This window comes from Coenobita brevimanus, chromosome 19, assembly GCF_032717465.1.
Source record: "Coenobita brevimanus isolate Jiangsu-jjx chromosome 19, ASM3271746v2, whole genome shotgun sequence".
Taxonomy (NCBI): Eukaryota; Metazoa; Arthropoda; class Malacostraca; order Decapoda; family Coenobitidae; genus Coenobita; species Coenobita brevimanus.
In genome coordinates this window covers 28,880,758-28,886,384 of record NC_136972.1, presented here as the reverse complement: position 1 = coordinate 28,886,384, position 5,627 = coordinate 28,880,758, and positions in this window count along the sequence as shown.

Below are 5,627 nucleotides of genomic sequence, written 5' to 3'. Positions count from 1 at the left end.
CACATTCATCTAAACGCACACACACACACACACACACACACACACACACACACACACACACACCGCTCGCTGGTGCAGTGGTAACGTTCCCGCTTGCCAACTGGTGGACGGGAGTTCGCGCCTCGCTCAGGTTGCGAAAAGTTTCACTGACGAAGTGGGTGGTTACTGTCCCCCTCGAGCAAGGGGACGGGTGTGTGCGTGTGTGAAGGTCACAGCCTTGCCCTTAGATCGGACTATATGAGCTCTCAGCTCCCTTCCGGGAGGGTAAAAAGCTGACAATCACGACCATCAAGTGATCCTGACCGACCCGGTGAATTACACACACTCTGGATAAATGTAGCTAAGTTATCCCTGAATTGCCACAGTTTTCTCTCTTATTCCATCATTTTCACTTTTAATCGTTTTCTATAGTTTGAATGACTGACTCGTCTCGCAAATTCGCTTGGGGAGTGTGAGGGGAGCCCCGCACCGCAATCCTACTCCTAGCTGACCAAGGAGGAGGCCATACAGAAGGAACTGAAGTGGTCCAGAAGCTGACTGACGTGGTGTTAGGTCTCTGCAAGTGCCCAGCCAACCTCACCGTTGTCAAGATTGACACGAAAGACGACGGCAAGACAGACAAAGGTAGTGAAGCAGCAGCAGTGACAAGCCCACCTGAGGCTCCAGCAGCAACCACAAGCCAACCATCGGAAGAAGCACCGACAGATCAGCCGAGGGAGTAACATCAACCAGCCTATCTGAAGAACAAGAAACAACATCGACAGCCCAGCCCGAGGGAGCAGCAGCATCAACACCTGCACCTGACACAGCTACGTCTCGGCCCAAAGCAACGATCAGCTCACCCATGGAAGATGAGGCTGAAGTGCAACTACGCTGGCTTGAGTACGACCCACACTATGTTGCTGGAGAAGAACACGGCCTGCCTGTCGCACAGTTATGGGCTCAAGTCGGAGGACGAGAAGCAGCTCATCCTTGACCTCCACAATACATTCAGGGCCAAGGTTAAAGACAGCAGGATGGGACGAAGAAAGTGTAGAGGGAGAGTGTGGTGAAGGGAAGCACTATAAATGAGGGGTTACTAGAGAAGGAGGGAGATTGGAATGAGAGAAATTATACAGAGGCAACTCCTGGAGGAGAAAGTCTAGATGAGAGACTAGAAGAGGAGGAAATGGGAGACTGGGAAAAGGAGAGAGTGTAGAGGGAGAGTCTAGAGAAAGGAGAGAATCTGAAAGTTGTGAGACTGGGAAGAAGGATGAGAGTGCAGAGATGAAGCATAAAGTCTGGAGAAAGTATTAAGGAGAGGCTTGGACAAGAGAATGAATCAGATCGGTAATTTGGGACAAGTATGTGAATATATATGCGCTATTGGGAACAGGGAGTTTATCTGGAAAGGAATCTGGGAGAAAGGAAGGTGTCTGACAGGGATACTAGAATACGTATTATATTCAAAAGGGATGCTGCAGAACTGGGTACGAGAAAGGAAGATGAAAGATGATGATGAAACTGAAAGATTAGCAGGTGGAAGATGAGAGGCTAATTTGGAGATTATTAGAGGGATATGAGACGTTGGCAAAAAGGAGACGGGGGAACAGACTGAGAGTGGAATAATGTGGGAAGGAGAGGGGAAGGGATTCGAGGTTAGAAAGATCATGAAAGAAAGATAAAAAGTGAATGAACACCATGACAGATTTGCCTGAGGCATGATAGACGGCTAGTGTGATCAGAAACAAAGAATGTTTGGTAGATTGAATACAAGATAAAACGTGCATTTGAAAGGAGGTGGAAGAAAGGATGGAGAGACCCGGTACTTAGAAAAGGGAGGACTGAAATTTGATAAGGAAGTGACACACGATAAAAAAACGAGGGAATACAGGGAGTAGGGGAGGTGAGGACTACTACGAATATTAAAGAGTAGCTTACAAATGGAACAGTGAACATCTGATTTATTGATCCCATTAGCTTTTCACTGACTCCAAAACTTGGGCTGTCATTTTCAAAACTCCAAGTTTTCTGTCAAAACTCTGATCTCCCAACCCCAGTATGGTATGTAGAGACGGCCTTGGTATGGCCTCGTTGTGTTGATTAAGTCGATGATACTAGCCTATGTTTACTTAACTCTTTCACTACGACTGTCTTTTAAAATTTGATTCTATAATTGCCTTCAGACGTTTTTCAGCTTGTGAGAGACTTTTCGTAGTGGGGGACTTACAACAATCTGTAATGCAGTTTAATAGTTGTACAGACTCAACTGACTGGCTGTAACTCTTATCTGTCCAGCAGCTGTTATATTGCTTTACAAATTTCCAGACATTAACTCCTTCATCAAGACAGGTCTCCTAAGGACTGAATAAAATTATTGGGCAATCGAAATTGAATTTTAAAAATAGCTTTGACAGGATTAAGCTGTGCGATAGGTATTCTGAGGCCTTGATTACTCGTAACTCAGTGCAATGATGTGTTTACTCGATTTACTCCTGACTCCAACAGACGATTTAGTTCAACTTAGGAGAGACCTCTGGCAGTGAAGGGGTTAACAGGGGCTATACGTTAACTCCTAGTTCCACAAATGCCTCCCAGGCTGAACAAAGCTGCCTGTGGATGGCGAGACTATAATACAAATATACGTCATCGGAGTAATTTGTTAAGGTGTTCATTGCATATCACTGGCGATATATTGCAGAGAAAATGTGAATCAGCCCAAACTGGAGGCATATGGTAGAGAGGTATATGAGTGAGGGTGTATATGAGTTGAAGAGACGGCCGACTGATAGCGGAGGACAGGGTGACTAGGTGGCGCTTCGCCTGTGGCCACTCCTTCTGGAATTAAGTTGTCTGTCTACAGACAAACAGAATCCGATGACGTATTTTTCACTAATATTTATTCTTGTTTCCTACACGCGATTTTGAAGGGTAGAGGAGAGGGGTGGGGGTGAATGGTTGAGGAGAGGGTGAGGGTGAAGGTGGAGAGGGGTGGGGTGAAGGGTGGAGGAGAGGGGTGGGGGTGAAGGGTGGAGGAGAGGGGTAGGGGGTAGGTTGGGCCACGTGTGTATATGAGGTGCCAGGGGAATGTCCTAAGCGACGTGCTTGTCGACAGGCGTCTCTGAAGGTAAGCCCTGTTTTCCGACGGGTATGAGACACTGCAGCCTCAAAAATGTAAAGAGGGTATTTTCTGTAGGAGGCTGTATGATGCCTCCCATAGTTCAGGCAGGACTGGAAAGTCAATATATATGTGGACGCAGAGTGTCCAGCTTGTGAATAGTTGGGGCAGACGGCCTGTGATCGACAGTAATTGGCTAGATGACCAAAACGCCAGCAGGAAGTGCACTGGCGAGGGAAGGAATATATTCTTTAACAGGGAGGACTCAGCCCCCGATGATGACGGAGGAGGGAAGATCGCGAGATTTAAATACAACCTTGGCAATGTTGGCTGGTTGTTGGCGGCGTCCTCAGGGAGGGATGTTATAATAATGAACCGAAAGAACTGGGTGGCTTTGTTCAGAAACAACGAGTTTAATATATTAAGAGCAGTCAGCAAAATTTCTATTACTAAAAGACAAGAATGAAGGGAGACGGACAGCGCCTGTTGATTAATTTAATTGTGCATCTACAGAGACTGAGACAGGACCGCCTGATGGGTCAACTAAAGATTTAACTTTTTCTGCTTGGGTTGCATTTTGCACTCTAAGAAGACAAGAGGTAGCACTGAGAACGTAATATTTGTGCCTACTTGGCGTAACAGATAGAGGTGAAGCGAGAGGTCATCTGTTCGTGAGGTGACGTTATTACTGAGACCAGGTCTGGGTCCGAGTCGGGAAGAAGTATGAGGACGAGACAAGTAAGCTGAAGAAACAGGAAGGGTAGACGGAGGGGGTGGAGGCAAATAAGGTTCAAAAGTTACTATAGAAGACGATCAGGTGAACAGACTCGTAGATGTAAAGGACTGTGTGACGGGAGCCGGTGTAGTTAAGCGGGACGAAACAGCAGAGGAAGGGAAATGGTAAGAGGAGCCAGAGATGTATCTGAAAGAGATGCTGGGGTCGTCATCGGGTTAAAAAAAAATTGTCAGAACCGGGGAAGGGATAACCAGAAACAATTTTCTTATTCCTGCTTGGGAAGGAAGAGGCTTAACATTGACAGTTGAAAAAGAAAGGACTATGTGGGCAGAACCCGGAGTCCAGAGGCCCGGCCAATGAACCAAGCAGGGACCAAGCTCCAAGCATGTACTCCCTACCCTATCCAGGAAGGGATGACAGCACCGTGTGGCACAGCAGAGTCTCCCAGCACATGATGGGCCACCGACCAATGGCTGTGAGTTCTACCACAAAACAACAGCACCGCCGGATCCGAAAGCTGCAGCACAGTAGCAGTTCCGCCACTGCTGAGGTCCATACACTGGGGTGGTGCCAAATCACCATGATGCCTACACCTGGCCAGACCAATAGCCCATGGGTACACCCTAATCCTTCCTGTTGCAACATGGTAAGGGTATCTGATGAGAATTTTGATGAATGTGGAAAATTTCACTTTATTTAAAGCCAACGACAGAATAGAGAGGACAGGAGAAAAGGAAGGATGAAGCAACAGTAGAAGAAAAGAGCCTTGAAAAATTAGTTGAAACAGCGACGGGGACCTAAAGACAAGGGAGAGGGCACAGCAGAGTGGAGACGCAGGTGCGGCGTCCACCCAGCAAGCCATATTCCACACACCGATGAGTTCATTAAGGTACCCTGCTATAGCTCCCCCACACATCAAGTCCCAGACGACGTCTCTGAAGCCTCCCCACGACCACAACGTGCAAGGAAACGGGGGGGGGGGGGGGGGAAGAGTTGCACCAGAAGCCTAACACTGGAATACGGTGCCAGTCACGAAGAAGTGCTATGAAAAGGATGTACAGTAGTAGATCTGTCTTTTTCCGCCACTAAGCTACGTGAAATAAACTGCAAAAGGACGAAAATCTGGGCCAAGTTAGAGTAAAAAGAGTATAACAATCATGCTACAGCCAGACGATTTTACTCAGCTGTCAGTGAGTCATAGGAGCCCGAGTGATAATACCGGGACGATTTACGAGTGGGTACAAGACGCTGGCAGTGTTCATGAGGGCCGTGCCTACCACCTCCCCCGCCGTTAAAAAAAATCTGCATCAAAACACATGGAATTATATGGTGATAAGAAAATAAAAAAGATATAAAGACATTTTTGTTTTGAAAGTAAGTGAAAAATAATAATAATAATAATAATAATAATAATAATAATAATAATAATCCTACTCTTGCTTCACTTACCTCATCCTTCCTTCACCAATCCCACCCTTCCTACACCCATCCCACCCTCATATCACCCTTCCATCACCCATCCCACCCTTCCTATACCCATCCCGCCCTTCCTTCACCCATCCCACCCTTCCTACACCCATTCCTCCCTTCCTACACTCCATCCTACCCGTCCTTCACCAATCCCGCCCTTCCTACACCCATCCCACCCTTCCTACACCAATCCCACCCTTCCTACACCCATTCCACCCTTCCTACACCTATCCCACCCTTCCTACACCCATTCCACCCTTCCTACACCTATCCCACCCTTCCTACACCCATCCCATCCTTCCTACACCCCATCCCACCCTTCCT